This window comes from Phocoena phocoena, chromosome 17, assembly GCF_963924675.1.
Source record: "Phocoena phocoena chromosome 17, mPhoPho1.1, whole genome shotgun sequence".
In the NCBI taxonomy this organism is placed as follows: domain Eukaryota; kingdom Metazoa; phylum Chordata; class Mammalia; order Artiodactyla; family Phocoenidae; genus Phocoena; species Phocoena phocoena.
The window spans coordinates 30,548,221-30,568,033 of record NC_089235.1 but is presented as its reverse complement, the minus strand read 5'-3'; the positions used below and the strand labels follow the sequence as shown (position 1 = coordinate 30,568,033).

At 33.2% G+C, this 19,813-nt stretch overlaps 1 protein-coding gene across 1 annotated transcript in view; it reads right to left on the bottom strand.

Moving 5' to 3' along the window:
• Nucleotides 1–19,813, bottom strand: part of CNBD1 (cyclic nucleotide binding domain containing 1) — a 395,795-nt gene that overhangs the window by 91,358 nt on the left and 284,624 nt on the right.

Below are 19,813 nucleotides of genomic sequence, written 5' to 3'. Positions count from 1 at the left end.
TCTCTCTAAAACAATTAATTCAATATTTAGCTCTTTATCAGTCAGGGGAGAGATACCATATGCCACTTGGGTAATATGAAAATAATGTAATGAAGGAACTATTTATTAAGGATATAGGCACCTAAAAGTTGCCTAAACAGAAGTGGTCAATTCAATGTCTAAGAAAGAATCTCATATTACAAAAGGATCAGCCATGTTCAACACTCAAAATATTAGGAAGAAAATACCACAAAGCTAAAAAACTGAAATTACATTAATGGTCTAGAGGGTCTTGTTTTTATGGAGAGCTTTGCCTATCTGCAGAATTATGAAATTATCTTACATAATGTCAAACTAACTCCTGAGAATTCTGTGTCAGAAACATATTCATCTACTCAACAGCACTTCCTCACTTCTGCCTTACTTGCTAACAGAGCCTGATTTTAAGGCAAGAAGCTGCAAAGTACCCCGAGATCAAGGATTAAGCCCTTGGTGCTGAATGCTGATTGTTCAAAACTAATAATGGTGATCACATTCACCTCTATCAATTTTGAGTTGAAAGGAGGACTGTCTTAGTCCATTCAGACTGTTGTAACAAAGTACCATAGACCGTGTGGCTTATAAAGAACAGATAGGTATTGCCCCAGTTCTGGAAGCTGGAAGTTCAAGATCAGGGTGGGAGTGAAAACCCTCTTCTGTATTGCAGACTTCTCCATGTATCCTCGCATGGTGGAAGAAGAGTGAGAGATCTCTCTGGAGCCTCTTTTATAATAGCGCCAATATCATTCAAAGGGCTTTGCCCTTATAACCTAAAGACCCTACTTCCTAATACCATCACTTTGGGAGTTAGTCTTGATATTTCAACATATACATTTTGAGGGCATACAAACACTCAGACCACGGGCCTATGACCCAGTTTGGCCAATGAGAGAGAAGTGGAAGATTGTGCCTTCTGTGGATTTTGTGGAAATGTCTTTTTCACTGATAAAAGGACACATGATACCCCATCCCAAGTCTGGAATAGTGACAACAACTGAGGTGAAAATCTGAGGAAGATAGGCAGCATTCTAAGAATAGCAGGATGGAAATATGGGGAAGGCCCTGAGTCAGGTAACATTGTTGAGGCCCTCAATTAATGAATCCATGAGCCATCTATTTCCAGACTTCCTTCATGTGACATAATAAATACACTTATTTCTTAAGCCGTTATTGATAAGGGTTTAGATTACACACATTCAAAGCTCTCTTGAATGATACAGAGATTAAGACCAAATTCTCTAACCAAGTTTTTTGAAATAGATTTCAACTGTAAGAAAAATAATTTATACATTCAAATGTTACAGACCATATTCAAACTTTATGTTAGTGTCAAAAACTCTGAGAGTTATTGGCATCATTTAGTTTGTTAATAGGTAAACCCAAAAGCTTCCCGTTCCCAGTATGATCAATGACAAAAAGAAATCAGAGAAATTATAACTTGGAAAATGGAAAAGTGTAAATAAGCTCCTTCCAGAAGTAATGGAAAAATTACACATCAGGCTTGCCAGTGTGTTTGTCATCATTATTTCACCATTTTGTGTCTGTTAGAAAACTTTAAGAATCAAAATAGTGAAAAATCCCACTGTAATTACAAAAAAAAAAAAAAAGAATAAATTGCAATCTTAAGGTAGTAGTTCTAGGAAACTTTCTAGAGATGAAATAGGCACTAAATTAAAGCAAACCTATAGGAATCTGCTGGACTTTTAAAAAATGAACATTCTGATTTTTTTAATTACCTTGGCTTATTCTACTATAAAATAGGATAAAAATAGTAATACCTACTTAACAGTTGTATTTTCTATTAATATGATCAAAATATTTAATTACTTAAACCCTGTCAAGATTTTTAAATAAACACTTGGCACAATGGTAAGCATTCAATATTTAATAGCACCCTTATAATCATAAATAATATTAATAATCGGAAAGTAAATATTATCAAAATAAATATAAATAGTAATTCTTCCAAAAGTACTTGGGAGAAAAGAAAAAAATTTTAATGTGTTATTTAAGAGTGTATAATGTAAGACAAAATCCCTTAAAACTATGAGCACAGTTTCATTAACTCACAATGTAATTTGGATAATTCTAATAAAAATATTCAAGAATTTGGCAAATCAAGCAGACAAAAAGGCGTAATAATAGCAAGGAATATAATGATGCAACTGACATTTTAAAATGATTTTTAAAATATTTCCAATTCAATTATGGAAGCCAAAGCAGAAATTACAATTATTTCAAAATTTAGTAGTAGTGTTGGGTCAGTAGGACTCCCAACTGAAAAACCATAAAGCTATTTTGCAAACTACATGAAAAATATATTTCAGATGTTTAAAATCTTCTAATGTAAAAATAAATTAATAAAGGTATGGATTTTTAAAACATTTTTATAAAGTAATGGTTTCAGAGAAACTTAGGGGTCTTTAAGGTAGAAACAAAAGACATTTGACTACAAAAAAAATTATATATCTATAATGATAAAAGAGCTATAAATTAAAGCATAAACAACGTAATATATTGAAAGATCATATTTGCAACGCATGTAATAGAAAAAAGTTTAATGTCTACAATACTATACTCAAAGATCTCATAAGTTAATAAGCAAAAGCACAAAGAAAACCTGCTAGTAAAACAAGCACAATGTGAAACAGGCATTTCACAGAAAATGGGCAAACACCCATAAATCAGAAACTACACTTATTTCTCTACCTCCAAATAAGTGTTATAAGATTAACACCTATTTTAAATCATATATCAACTTGAAATTCTTTATCATTTAAGCTTTTTAAACCCAGTATTTGAAAAGGTGAGAAAGACAATAGCATACCTGAATATATTTTGGTGTTTTCAAATAAATAAAGTAGTCAAATAAGAAACAGTCCTTTTAAAAAACTGATTAGGAGAATGTAAAACAAATTGATTGAAAGCTTTAATTCTCTTAAGTGTCTGTTTTGGAAATAAAATATATCTGTAATGCTTATACATGAAGTCCTTTTATTTTTAGATACTATTAAAAGAGCATTGATAAACAGTCAATTTGTACCAAAACATTTCTTCTTTACTGCTTTTATACTAAAAGAGCCATAAGAATATCTTATAGACAGCATAATTTTTACTCTTTTTCTATTTATTTTACTCTTCAATCAATTTATTTTCAAATAATAGTAAATTTTCTATGACCTAAGGTTTATTTTTAGTTACATCACACATTTTAACTCTGTGAAAATAAAAGGTCACTACATGTAGTAGTGATAAGAAATATCTTCATGTTTTAAACCCATCACAGCTATTTGTATTGAATTTTTAAATGACTGGAGAAAAAATTTGATGCTAAGTTCCAATTCTATTATTCATAGCAAAAATATTTCTTGAGTGACTTTCTGGGTTTTAACTTTTAAATATTCTAATATTTTCATTTCATTAAACAGGTTTTTTTAAATTTTTATATTGGGTTATAGTTGATACATTTTATTTTTAAGAACAAAATATTGCACATATTTTAAACATACCAATTTAGATAAAATAAATGCAGTACATAAAAACAGCAGCAGTAAACACAAATTATATTTATTCTTATCAAACACCTTAAAATTCCTGGAATACTAGGCATCAGAGAAAAATAAGCTCCCCAACCTCAAGAAGTCACCTTCACATTGGGAGTTGAGATAGGCATTCAGAGAGACCAACATCTAAGATAACAGCAGAAAGTCATCTAAGACAGTCTATAGATAAATGAAATAAGATGTGGAGGGGATCAGTAGAAGTATGGACAAGGAATGAATCCTTGAGGTGTGCTTTGATATGAAGAGGCCAGAAAAATAAAGAGGACAACTAGCTTAGAAAACAGCATACCCAGAAAATCAGGTAACTTTCCTTCTCAGAAATCTGAAGGCCTAGGAATTAGATATCCTAAAGATAAATTCCTTATGTTTATCAAACATGACATTGTCTTTACTCTTCAGGATATCCCAATATCTTCTTGATCATAGTTTAAAATTAATTAGAATAAGTTCCCATTTGAAATTATTGGTTAAGTTTTGATCTAGAGATGAAATTGCTATTCAACTATTATACTTAAAAGATGTATTATTTCTCCAGTGGGAACAACCATTTATCAATGCTTCTGAAGTCTCCCCAAATTTATCCAAATACCTGATAAAACCTGAAATGTATTGGGCAGTATGAGTAAGATGCTCATGGTTCAATTACCCTCAGATACAAGAAAGATACAATCTATGTTGATAACACAGATTAGAAGTACTTAGGAGTTGGGAGACTGAAAAATTGGGATTCAGTGATCAAGTGATTAACTTGCTCAAAATATTTTCACTCTAACTTAAGGATGCATACATACTGGCAGCAAATTTTTATCAATTTTTTATCAATTCCTACCTCCACCCCATCCCTACCACCTCATCCTCACTCACATAGTTTGTTATTGACTGACTAGCTAGCGACTGATACAGGCCAAGAAAGATCTTTGAGAAGGGATCTATTCCCATAAAACCTAGGAATTAATGTAAATATCAACAATTAAATTTATGCAGCAAGCAAATAAATTATGCACATGTGTTTATTATCTCTGGTTACCCAATTTATTCCATGACAAAGGGAGGTAGACCCATTGCCTTCTCCTATTTTAACAAGAGTATAAATGGTATAATTATAGCTCCTAAAATGATTGCAAATAAATATCATTTTTTTCCTTTATGCACTGGTAATGGTATCATATTATTTAAAGTGTTTGATTTATACAGGCACAAACTAAGAAATTAACCACTGTGTATTTCAGCTGTTATAATAACTACTGGACCACAGTAGTGATCATTTAATTATTCTTCTTTCTTCATCTACTAGATACCATGCTAGATACTTCTATTGTTATTTTTTCAAAAATATACCACATATAAATTGTTGTGTTAAATGCTGTTGTGCATATAAGCCAATGTACATGATTTCAAGCAGTGTCCAAATAAATACAAACTCCTTAAACCTCAAATTCAAAATCTTCTACTCTCCTACCTATTTTCAGCACTATTTCCAAAATATGCCCTTAGATGAATTTATCATTTTAGTCACATAGTTTATTCATTGACACCAAAAATATTTTGTGAATTTTGACTACGTTTTCTTAGCAGCCCTTTATTACCACAGAGAATGCCTTCCTTAATTTGTTCTATCCATTTAAAATTTAACATTTTCAATCTATCTTCTTTACCTATTGCCTTCAGAAAACGACTACTCTTTCCTTTAAGCTTAAATATTAATTGCTCGCTTACAAAGCTTATTTGGCAATTCATATCTATTACTGATGCATAATAATCAAAAAAGAAATGTTTTGAGCCCTTGTTTTGTGTTAAGCACTTTCATAAATCATTTTATTTATCCTCAAAACTTTGCTATGAGGAGGATATTATTAGTACTATTACTATCACTAAATCTATTTCATAGATACAGAAACAGAGCTTTAGAAAAATTAAGGAACATATCCAAGGTTAAATGACTAGTAAATATCAGAGCCAGGATTCAAGCCTAGGATTGTCTCATACCAAGTTATATGCTCTTTTATAATTATTTTTATTATTTCAAACTGCAACTAGTAATTCACTTGTTTTTTACCTTCTCTCTTTAACTGGATATATATGAGTGTCCTATACATTCTGGTAAGCATACAAGTTTCTACAACATAGAGATATATACTTCTATACGGTAAGTAGTGAAATGAAATTTTGGAGATTGTAACAAATCTAGATAGCTATAGCAAAACTAAATTGTGGACAGAAAACACATGTTAATTAGCAATGATGGTTACACAGAATAACCATATAAAACAAGATCCAAAGGTGAATTTCAAGATCATGGGTTAGCCAGATACCCCCATTGGAAAACTGACAAGCTTTCATATAGTCTAACCAATACACTAAGAGTAAATAATTTCTAATGAATTAACTGGTAAAGTGAGATAGTACATGCTATGTACCTGACTCAATAAATATGGGAGCATAGGAAGGAAGATCTGTGACATGATTTGGAGGCAAGAAAGGAGAGGAGAGGAAAAAACAGACTTTTTACATACTGTATATATGCTTCTCCTCCTATGCTTATAGCTCCTGAAAATGTTACTCAAGAGGCAGAGATTCTCAAGTGGGAATGAAAATGAAAATACCTAATTCTTGACACACTGAGTAAACTCACTGCTGAGGAAGACAGACTGCATGTAACATATCTGAGAAATGATCTTCCTAGTAGAATCTGATTTGGTAGAAATGTTTTAGGAATGTTTAGCATACTGACTGACTCCAGCCTAATAGCCATGGTAAAAGTTGGAAAAGAGTTAATTATCCTGAATTATGCATCAATATTCTTTATATTGTTTTCTTAATTTGATTCAATTGCAATAATATAATAATACACTATTATTTATTAAACTCATATTCTATGCCAGAAGCAGGGTGGTATTTTCTCATTTAGTCTTCACAAAATTTCCTGAAGTAGATATTATTATTATTCCCACTTTACAGATGAAGCAACTCAGTTTTAAGTAACTTGTCCAATGTAGGACAATTAGTAAGTGATCAAACAAGGAAAGCTTTTTTTAAAAAGCTGGTCTCAAAAAATCTATGCTACACTACAGATCTTATGATGTAGGTCTGTGCTGCTATACACACCAGTGGTGGCAAAATGAAAGATAAAATTGTGGTAAATTAGCCCAGTACAACTAAGCATGGCCATTTGAATCAACATAATGGCTTGTCATTAACTTACAATCATCATATTAAAGATCTAGTATCATATAAAAATGTCTGCTAAAAGTGAATATTCATATATCAGCAAAGATATATATTTTTTCTGGTTTCTTAGCACTTAAGTGATGCAAGCTTCTGGGGCTAGTGAATTTATTTAGATGTCCAAAGGTTAATAGTCTAACTTTAGCCAAGTCCTTGATGGCAGCATTTTCAGCCACTGCAGCACAGGACAAAGAAATAGCATTTCTACTTGCTCGTATTTCATAATTCCTGTTTGTCATCATATGTGTACATATTTGTCACTCAGTGACCTGGAACTCTGATTTTAAAGTCTACTCTAAATGCTATTTCTAGCTATTTTATTTTAAAATTTCACTCAAGAAATCAATGTTTGCTTAGAAAGACAGGAAGTCTTGGTCATTAAAAGTGTGCGCTTTAAAATCAACAAGGCTGGGTTCTACTTTGGTCTAATTTAGTGTTTACCAGCTATGTGACAAATAATTAAAGTGTTACATTTCTCAGAGACAAAATTATATACCTCATAATGTTTTTGTGAAGATTATCTGAAACACTCTATAAAAGTTTTAACTTAGTCTTAACTTAGTGCAAGTACATAGCAAATACTCATTAAATAACAGCTGCTATTATTATCATCTTTCTGATCATTATCATCATCAAGCTTATGACTGTACTGTTAAGTATACTTCTTAGTCTCATCTAGCACTGTAATAAAGCCAATTCATATATTATATATTTTCAAGTTATATTTAGCAATATAAACAACAAAATATTAGGTCTTATATTTAAAAATAACATTTTAAAACCTATATTTTAATTTATTTTTTAATGTTGCACACTTTTATTAACATACAAATTATCTTAATTAAACCAGCATTTTCCATGAGTAACATTCTCACATACAGGTTTGTTCCCTTTTCCAGTAATTGTAGAGGGGGTAGAGATGTCCTGGAATTTTTTATATAAAATTCCAGACTCCCTTTTGAAATTCCAGACTCTCCTTATTCAGCCTCTCACTGTAGCTTTTCTCAGTTTCTAGGACTCAAGTGACAAATGCCAAACCCACGTTTCCTCTGAGCTCTAGGTGAGCTTGTGATCCTAGAGACGAGTCTTGTCATTTAAAAATATTTCAAATAAAAACCCATATCATCCTCAAAGGTCTAAGTTACGTCTCTATATGTTATCCATTCTTATTGCCCTCTTCATTGAACTTAGCATTATGAATAAATAACAAAATGTTAGGCCTTATATTTAACAATAACAATATTATTTGTTATACTATACTTTTTATGTTACAACTTCTTTAGACAAATATTTAGGAATTTCATAAAAAATTAAATGTATCTTCTCTATGAACCAATAACCTCATTCCTAGGTATTTATCCAAGAAAAATAACACTTATCACAAAAAAATGCTAGCACATGAATGTTCATTGCTTTGGAAATAACTGAGATGTCTAGAAACAGAATAATGGATGAATAAGTTGTAGTATATTCATACAATTGACTACTACTGAGCACCTAAAGGTAACTACTGCAACAAAATGATACTCTTAAGATCTAGACTCATATTACAAGTTGTTAACATAACCCTTCACTTGTATACATAATTGGCATCTCAAAATCTCAAAACTAACTGACCAAATTAGTTCTTTCCCAAATCCTCTTCTACCTGTCTTCCCAATCCCAGTAAGTTGTGTTATCCTCCACCAATTCTGTCTATCCAAAATTTTAGAAATGATCATTGAATCCTCTCTTTCATTCCCCCTTAATTTCTAATCCATAAGCAAGTCCTGTCAATTCTGCATCCAGAATGTATCCCAAGGCCATCTATGTCTATAGCATCTACTAAAGCAACACTGTCCAGGCAAATAACGTTATTAATGTACTTAATTACCAGAACTTCCTCACTGATTTCTCTGTTTTGCCTCCAGAACCACATACCCAGATCCACTCCATTCTATGTATGACAGCCAAAATGACTTTTTCATATGTAGACCATATCATAGTACTCCCTTGCTTTTGGGGAAAAAAAGTCTGGTAGATATTTAAAACATAGAATTGTCCTTTTCATATTCAAGCAAAGAATTCATGGAACCTCCAAAAATGACTTGATTGTTTCTTGGAAATATCAATTGTTTTTACTAAAAAATGTGTTGTGGAATAGTAGCAAAACTACTACAAAGGGGTTATTTCACCAGAAATCTTACGTTTTGTGAACATCAAGTGTATATTAGTTAGGTTGTTTATTTTTAGTGAAAAATTTATTAAGACATTCCTTGGAATAAGAGGAAAAGTTTAATTTTAAAAGTACATCCTTTGACATACAGCAAAGTAGTTACATACGCGGAGAAGTCCATTGGCTTTGACATGAAAATACTAAATGTGCTCAAAAGGTTACAAAGACTAGCTTTCTGTAGGCATGCATCAAATCTCTTGAAAACAACAGTAATCAAAAGACACAAGAGTATAACACAAACTGCCGGATTCATCTTCCTAAAATTCATGAAGTTAGTGCACTCTTCAAGTGATTGGTATAGTTCCTTACTATGCTTTCATCAAAAATGAAATCTTCCAACTAGCCTAAAATCAAACCACTTACCTGAACCTGCCTAAGTGACCAATAACTGCCTTCTCTGTCCTGGGTACCAGAGCACTTCCTCACTGTCCATACTACCTCTTCCTGTCCACATTGTTTTTCCTACTTGGGATATTTCCATTCTTTCGCTTGTCCATTCTTTTAGTCATCCTATCTAAAATGCCTTTATTTAAATGACCTATATATCATACCAATCACATATCTATGAACAGGGGGTGTGATAAGGAAGAATAAACTTCAATGAGTTTATAGTCAAATGAAAATAGAAACTAAAAACAAACAAACAAAAAAGTAAGTCACATGACAAAAACTAACAGCACAACCTAAGGGAATATACTAAATATATGAGGGCACAAGGGAGATTGAGAGACTTTAGTCAGAGGAAATGAAGCTTGATTAGTTTCTTGAGAATGCATGAGAGACTTCCAAGAATCCCCAAAGGAGCTTGTCACCTTCAGACGCAGAAAACAAGATGTGTAGAGACATGGAGACAACATAAACCTGCAGTGAACTATATGTAGTCTTGCCTGGCTAACAAAAAGCATGCACTGGAGAGATGAACTCATTCATGGAGGGCCCTGAAAACAATGCAGAGAAATTTAAATTTTATGTTGTAAGGAACTAGAAATAAGTAAAGCATTTTATGCAAGGGAGCTACATAATCACATTTGACTTTTACAAAAGTCACTGTAGTGACAATGTGGAGGATGAACTGAGGAAGTCTGTAGATTATATACAAGGATAGGAGGTGATCATAACGTACTGACCAAAAATAATAAGAACCTGAAAGTAAAAATTGGTAGAAGGGATAGAATGAAAAACAAAAACATCATCAACAATTATAACAGTAGGTAAAAATTGAGCTCTCACAATATGTTACGCATTGTTCTGTTTTATATAATCTGTCTCATTTAATACAAACAATGATGAATGAGGTGGGTACTGCTACTAGCTCAGTTTTTACAGATAAGGGACCTGCAGCTTAGAGTCTTAGTAAGTTGCTCATGTTTCTATAGCTATAAAGTGTATGCTCTGACTCCATCACTTGTGCTCTTAAAAATGGGGCTATTGGGCTTCCCCGGTGGCACAGTGGTTGGGAGTCCGCCTGCCAATGCAGGGGACACGGGCTCGTGCCCTGGTCCGGGAGGATCCCACATGTCGCGGAGCGGCTGGGCCCGTGAACCATGGCCACTGAGCCTGCGCGTCTGGAGCCTGTGCTCCGCAACGGGAGAGGCCACAACAGTGAGAGGCCAGCGTACCGCAAAAAAACAAAAGAAAAGAAAAGAAAAATGGGGCTATCATGGGCTTCCCTGGTGGTGCAGTGGTTGAGTCCGCCTGCCGATGCAGGGGACACGGGTTCGTGCCCCAGTCTGGGAAAATCCTGCAAGCCGCGGAGCGGTTGGGCCCGTGGGCCATGGCCACTGAGCCTGCGCGTCCGGAGTCTGTGCTCTGCAACGGGAGAGGCCACAACAGTGAGAGGCCCGCGTACCGCAAAAAAAAAAAAAAAATGGGGCTATCATGATCACACAGTGTAGACAGGGCACAAACATAGCTCACCACTTCTTCAGTGTATGCTATAGTCTATAGAATTCTATAAAATAAGGGGACAGTGCCTTCTCTTAACTCCATGGCCATTCTAACCCACAATGAACTTACTCTTCTCCAAATGTTATAGTTCACCTTGTCAGGACCAGCTCCCACCTAATCATCTAATTCTGGACTGTCTTCCCCATTTTTGTAACAAGAGTTAGTTCTGGTCCCTTATTAAGGACAAGGAGCATTTTTTACGTTTTATTTCAGTGACGTCCTGCCTCCATCGAAATGTTGTCAAATTATATAGTGTGTGTGTGTGTGTGTGTGTGTGTGTGTGTGTGTGTGTTGATTTTTTATGCCTGTTTGGAGATGTGCTTACCAAAATTCAAAAACAAAAGGCCAAATCTGTAAGAGACATAAATAGCATATAATTGTCTCAATATTTACAAGAGCAGGAGGATGGGAAAGAATACATATTTTATGTTTCATTATTTTTATTATTGTGAAATACTAATTTTGTAAGAAACATCAAGGCAACAAAGGATCCAATCTGCTAAAGGATAACGAGCAATTAGTTAAGTCAATCGTGTTTTATTTTTAGAGTTAACGAGCTTACTTGATAAAGTAAAATACAAAAAATTCTCAGGTTAAAGGTTTTAACTTTATATTATATTGCTCAAAGGAAACATATTTTCTCCAGTCTAGGATGTTATCAAGTCATATAACACATACTCACAATGGTTCACAAGATACAACCAGGCAAAAAAAGGGTTTCATGCAAAACTCTCATTGTAAAAGGAAGGGCCCCAAAATATCAGTAACTATTTAATCACCTCACCTTTGGGGAAATTTTCTTCTTGCGGTTGCTATTGTAGTTCCTCTCCTTTGCTCTTGGGTGACTACTTTCCTTTTTCCCAAATGTGGAATTTACTCAAGATTTGCTCCTTGAGTTCAGCTTTCTTTTTAATACTGTTTTTCTCAGACTTTATTTATAGTTTTATGGATTTAATATCACATTTCTATGTAGACAATTTCAAAATTGATATCTCTAGTCATTTCAAGATTATATTGTATACCCACCACAGCACTTAACACACACACACAAAAATTCTTACATAGTAAGTACTTTATAAAACTAGTCAATTTAACTGATTCTGTAGCATCACACACACACACACACACACACTAAAAAGAAAACAATTATTTCTAAAGGTAGCTTGTTGAAACTTATTGTTTGTGTGGCAAAACCCAAATTTAAAGAGGTATATTTCAATATCACAATTTTTCCCAAATTAGGGGGTTTCAAAAATAAATAAATAAAATTATATGTAAGATTTAGCATGGAAACAAATAATATATATAATCTATTACATTCTATGTGTTATGTGTATTCTATATGTATACAAACAACATCCTATTACATACATATAGATGTATTACATATATAAGCTATATCATAGGATACATACATTACATGGGATGTGTTATACCCATAACACATAGAATATTAAGTGCAATTTTTCCAATTACTCCAAGATGTTAAACTTACACTTATATAAATTTAAATGATATAAAATAGAATATATATACATATATGTATATATATATATATATATATATATATATAAAGATTAGAGAGATTGATATATAGATATTTATGTAACAGAGTGCTCTGTGTAGTTTTCCTACTGTAAAAGTGACTTTTCCTGTTGCTTCAGAGTTTTGGAAATTAAAATTTCCAGGGCTTGCTTGCATAGAGATTTAGAGATTATAAAATTGGTTTTGCAAACTTTAGCTCATTTTCCATCTCAAGAGACTATAAGCTGAGGTCAGGCAATTGATGGAAAAGATTGAGAGAGATCTGTTTAGTGAGGGTTGCCAGCGTCCTGCAGTCATTTTCCTTCCTCTTCTTCCCCTTTCCCCAAAGCTCAAAGTGAGGATTGAAAGAATCTCTTTTCCCCATTTCCTGTCTGCCTACATTTTTCCCCTCTGACTTTAAAAGAACTTAATTATAGGAATGAGATCACTAGGTAATTTAACCTAACTCCTGACCAATGCTCCACTGAATGCACAGGATGCCTTGCTAACCTGTAGATTCTTTTCCTAGATTGAAAGAAGTAAGGATGTAGAATTAAATAGTTAAAGAATGACTAGCTCTCTACTCCCAGAAGCCCACTTCACAATCCTGCAGTCAGACAACGAGGGCAAGATAAGATCTGAAGAAAGATCATGAGGAGTCAGCCAGTCTGCATAAATGGAAAATGATGCAGAACACAACCTCCTGCCTTGATGAGTCACTGAGATACTTTAAAAACAATCATGGCTAAGCAGACTCTTCGGAGTTGGTCTGGGACACGGAACTACCTTGCCCCAGGTTGCTGGAACTCTGAATAAAGCAACCTTTAATTTCTACCAAAACCTGTCTCTTGAGTATTGGTTTTTTGATTGATGAGCAGCCAAACCTGAGTTCGTAACAAGGAGACAGAAAATTGATAGAGTGTTTGGCTCTCCCTCTCCCATCAGGCAGGTGGACTGACAAAAGTTAACTAGTGTGGAACTGTCTGGAAAGGGGGTAAACCTGGAGATCTGCCAGAAGGGGTGAGCTGATCCAAAAGAAAGACTTCCATGGTATCCACTGCATGAAACCAGGGACAAAAGGTGTATTAAATAACACACTACAGGAGACAATACCATTCAAGGAAGTTATGGAAGGAAGGACAATATTAATGACTGCATTTAGAGTCAAATCACAGAAGGTAAGAATAAAATTTTACCTCTAATATCCACCCTCCCTTCCTTCCTGATCCTCTGAGAAGAGCAAGAAAGAACAGCTAGTGAACAGAAGAGGATGCAGAGTAAGAAAAGGGTAATAAACTGATGTGAACTCCTTTTCCCACTGCAGAATTATGACACAATAAGGCACAAGCTGTGCTGTCAAGCATGAGAATTTGAAATTTTGATATGAAGACAGGACTGGAATTTTTTTTTGACTGAAATTTTTAATACCTAAAAAGATTAAGCTACTTGTTAATAAGTAGGATCTGACTGAGATTTCATCCAGGGAACATGGAAGAATAATACTACATAGCTTGTTTAAAAGCTTTGGTATTAAAAAAAAAATGATAAAGATTTTATAAATTCACCCTACTGAGTCCAAATTGTTCAATATAAATTTATCAAATAATTTTCTTTCCACATGGCTTCAAATGTTTATTTTCAAAGAAAACTTCTACTAATAAGCTATAAAGTTATCTTAATAATTATCGAAGAACTTCCACTTAAAATTGCTTGTATAATGTTGCTAAATGTTATCATGTGAAAAATACATTTTAATAAAAGATAGCAGCATAGTAAAATATATAATACATCAAATATAGGAGTATATAAAGTACAAAATACAGTATAAAGTACAAAATACAGTGTGTGTGTATATGTGTTTGTGTGTGTTATCATATACCATACCATACTGAGCTGACTCTAAAGAAATTTGATTTTCTTTATGATTGGTTCTTTGAAAAATTGTGAAGCTAATTAAAAAATGAATTAAAGATTTTAAGACTCGTTAGAATCATTGTTGATGATCTTGTAAAGGAATGAATAATTTTTCTCTCTTTTCCTTATATAAAACACTGTAATAAAAACATTTTGCTTTAATATATAAATCAATATCAAGAAAAGCAAAAACAAAACTTCTTGCTATTTGTACTGCACCAAGTTTTTTAGTCCAGTTTGCATCTGTAGCAGGGAGTAAATATAGCAGATATTTGCATCTCATGAAAAATGTATTTGATCCTTAGACTGTATGTTTTTCACTTTATTTTCATTATGTTCAGATAATACCCACATATTTACAAAATTTATTAGAGGGTTAAATTGAAGAATGAAGATGGTATTACTTTTTTTTTCTTCTGTGTAGTTTGATTCTCTGATACAACACAATAAAAAAGCAAATAATGGCAAAGAAGCCAAATAGATGGTGGAAAAATAAAACATAATCCTTTGTGAAAAACCACAAAAACTCTCCTAAGCGTTAATAATATTTAATGTTTTATTTTTTAAATAAATACACAGAAAAGTCAGGTAATAAAATTAGACAAAGAGCAGCATGTCTTAAAATATAACACATTTCCTATAGGGGACAGATTCAACAAGGATAATTTATGTTTTTAGCAATCTAAAATAAATTGTAGGCAATAATCACATACTTGTCCTTCAGTAGACTTAAGAACAAAAGCCCTAGAGTTGCTGACAGTTAACAAGATTGTCTGCTTTTATTTCTATTATTTTTTCAAAATATTCTATCAGAACTAGGGAAGAGAATGACTTAGAGCTGTGAACTTGTTATCATCCAGCTTGCAATAAAAATACATTACTGCAGCACTGATAGTTCCTGGCATGCTGTGGCAGTGATAAAACTTTTAATGGTGTTGAACAGGCATGGGATATTGTCAGAAGACAATGCTCAGAAAGCTACAGTATCTCAGACCTTTGAGGTAAGTGTTGGAGAATGAGTATTAAGAAGTATAAAAAAGAATAACAATATACAATCTTGTTATACAATAACAATATCAATACAAGGGGGAGAAACAATGAAAGTTTAAGGAAAATCAGTCATCAGTTTAAAGTGATGTAATTCAAAAACTCCATGGCAGCATATAAAGAAAATTTCCTATAGTTGGAAGTCAGAAAAGTTGAGGATTGGACTCAGTAATTATAAGGATACCATAGCTCCAAACAACTTTGCACTTACAACCACAGCAAATATTCTACTGAACCCTGAAATTTGGGATAGAGACTTTAAAACCTAGGACATAAAGTATAATTGCCACTTTGCAGTGAGAAAATATATGAATGCATTAAAAAAAATTGAGTTTGTCCCATATCTGGTTCACAGTAGCTCCACTGGGTTCATAGACTCACCTCATGGCAATTTCCATGGATTTTAAACATGTAATTTGAATGGATACTTGATGGAGGCCCCACACTGGTTTCTAGGCCTTTGTGGTAAAAACAATCAGAAAGGAAGATCAAGTGGAGACCTCTGAAATTGCTCTCTCCCTACCCTCCTCCACCTTAGCCAAGATAGTAAACCAAAACAATATCACAGACATCAGCAAGATGGAAGATTAGAAGTTCTGACCCAGCCCTCATCCCTCACAAAAGTAACAGTTTAATAAGTATCCACAAATAAAAATAGAGTGTTGGAATACAATTTTTAAAAGCCCACAATAAATGTCATAATTGATGTGGTAATACCTAAAAGCTTTTCCTCTAAGATCCAGCACAAGGCAGGGATGCCCACTCTTTCCACTTCTCTTCAAAATAGTACTGAAATTCTAGACAGAGCAAGTGTACAAAAAGAAGGAGGAAAAGAAGCAGAAGAAGGAAAGAAAGAAAGAAAAGATATCCAAATCAGAAGGAAGAAGTAAAATTACCTGTTTGCACATGACATGATCTTATGTGTAAAAAACCCCAAAAACTCCACAAAGAAACTGTTAGAAATAACAAATAAATCCAGTAAAGTTGCAGAATATAAAATCAACATGCAAACTCAGTGGTTTTTCTATACACAAGAACAAACTACACAAAAAAGAAATTGAGAAAAGAATCCCATTTACAAGTACAACAAAAATAATAAAATACTTAGGAATAAACTTAACCAAATAGGTGAAAGACATATATTCTGAAAACTATAAAACAGTAATGAATAAATTAAACACAGATAAATGGAGACCTTCTGTGTTCATAGATAGGAAAAACTAATATAGTTAAAATGTACATGCTACCAACTCAAATTCAACAACATATTAAAAGAATTATATACCATGACCATGTGGGATTTATCCCTGGGATGCAAGGATGGTTCAACATATACAATCAATAAATGTGATACACCACATTCACAGAATGAAAGAATAAAAATCACATAATCATCTCAATATATACAAAAAAAAATAACATCTGATAAAATATAACAGCCTTTTTTGATAAAACCTTCAACAAATTGGGTATAGAAGGAACATGCCTCAACATAAGAAAGGCCATATACCACAAAGACATAACTATCATCCTACTCAACAGTGAAAGATCAAAAGCTTTTTTCTAAGATCAGCAAAAAGACAAGGGTGCAACTCTCACCATTATTTTTCAACATAGTACTGGAAGTCCTAGCTAGATATAGTCAAGACAAATCAGAAAGGACACAGTAAAATTTTTATTATTTCCAAGTGATGTGATCTTATATGCAGAAAATCCAAAAAGCTATTGGGAATAATCAATGAATTAAATAAAGTTTCAGGATATAAAATCAACATACAGAAATCAGTGGCATTTCTGTGTACCAACAAAACTTCTGCAAAAGAAATAAACTATCCCATTCACAATAGCATCAAAAATATAAAATAGAAATAATTAAATATTTCAACCAAGTAATTGAAATATCTGTATCATGAAAACTGCAAGATTTTTATGAAAGAAATTGAAGAAGATACAAATGAATAGAAAGATATCCCATGTTCATGGATTGGAGCAATTAATATTATTAATATGTCTGTACTATCCAAAGCCATATAATCCAAACCCAATGTAATCCCTATCAAAACTCCAATGGCATTTTTCACAGAAATAAAGCAATCCTAAAATTTGTATGGAACCACAAAAGATCCTGAATAGCCAAAGCAAACCTGAGAATAAAGAACAAAGGTAGAGGTATCACAGGTCTTGATTTCAAACTATACTACAAAGATATAGTAATCAAAACAGTATGGTGTTAGCATAAAAATAGACATACTAATGGAACAGAAAAGAGAGCTCAGAAATAAACGTCATCACATACAGTCAACATATATTTGACAAAGGTGCCAAGAAAACTCAATAGGGAAGAATAATCTCTTCAATAAATAGTGCTTGGAAATCCAGATAACCACATGCAGAAATTGCACAAATAACCCAATTTTAAAAATGGGAAAAGGACCTAAATAGACATTTCTCAAAGGAAGACATAAAACTGACCAACAGGTGCATGAAAAGGTGCTCAACATCACTAATCATCAAGGAAATGAAAATCAAAGCCACAATGAGATATCACCTTACACCTCTTATAATGGTTATTATCGAAAAGAAAAGATAAATGTTGGAGAAGATGTGGTGGAAAGGTGATCCTTGTACACTGTTGGTGGACATGTAAATTGGTACAGCCATTATGAAAACAGTATGGAGCTACCCTCCCCAAAAAAATTAAAAACAGAACTAACTACCATATGATTCAGCAATACCACTTCTGTGTAGTCATCTAAAGAAATGAAAACAGGATATTGAAGAGATATCTACATTTCCATGTTTATTGCATCATTATTCACAATAACCAAGATATGGAAACAACCTAAGTGTTTATCCATGGATAAATGGAGATAGAAGATATGATATACATACAAACAATGGGATATTATTCAGTCTGAAAGAGAAGGAAATCCTACCATTTGTGACAACACAAATGAACCTGGAGGACATTATGCTAAGTGAAATAAGCCTAACATACAAAGACAAATAATGTATGATCTCACTTATATGTGTAATCTAAAATAGTCAAACTCATTGAAGAATAGGGTAGAATGTTGGTGACAAGGGGTCAGGTGTGGGGAAAATGGAGAGATATCGGTCAAAGGGTACAAAGTTTCCAGTATGCAAGACGAGTAAGTCTTAGAGATCTAATGTGTAGCATGGTGACTATAGTCAACAACACTGTGTTGTATACTTGAACTTTGCTAGGAGAATACATTTTAAGTGTTCTCACCACAAACATACAAAAATCTAACTATGTGATATGAAGGATATGTTAATTAGATTGTGGTGATCATTTCACAATGTATACATATATCAAAATATCAAGATGTATAACTTAAATATATGCAAATTTTATTTGTAAATTATACATCAGTAAAGCTGGAACAAAAATAATACTACATCACAGGTAGAATGACAGAGATTAGTGCTGCCCTCATAAACCTAATTCAGATTCAGAGGTGGTAGTCCCATTTTATTCTCATTTAATTCATGAGTTTTGTCCTTAAAAGCAAACAACTAGACCCTAAAAGATTGGAGTGGATTACTATAAAGTCAACAGAGAAATAGCCCTAATTATAGCTGCTCTGCCAGAGGTGGTATTTTTTTTCTAAAGAAGATTGAAAATGTATTGGGTACATGGTATGTGGCCACTGAGTGGTGAGTGCGTTCTTTTCTATCCCTATCAAGATAGATTAGAAACATTACCCATTCATGTGTAATCAACAATATACTTTTATGTTCTTGACTCATTTTTTATCCTTGTTTGTTTTTATTGGCTTTATCCATAGTCATTCTTCTTGAATCTGAGAATATTCTAAGTTTTCCTGACTTCAATCCATGGTGCTAAATAATTTGGTTTTAATTGGTTTCTTTGGCTCTTTTCTCCTCTGAACATCTTGACCACCCTAAATCCAAAATTGGCTTTTTTAGCCACAATTCTAGTTGAACCAGACCTGACCCTCATGTGGGGTATCTAGACATCCAGAAAGATATTAAACTTTATTTTTTTTTACCAGCTGATAGTCTTGAAACACATATAGGCAAAGGATTTTCTTCAAGCGAGACTTTCTGATTGTAACAGAATCAGCACCTTGATTACCTTAGCATTGTCCTTGAGATAAACAGCACAAGCATACATTCTTAACTTGATTTAAAAGGCCCTTCATGATCTGTCCTTTGTGTTCCCTTTCTCAAATCACATGTTCCCTCTCCCTTATCTCAAAATAACCCTCCTTCTACGTTCACTCATCCAACTACATTGGCCTTGTCTCAGTAGTCAAACATACCACAAAACACCAGCCAGTGGGCAATATGTTTTGGAAGGTATCCCTCATTA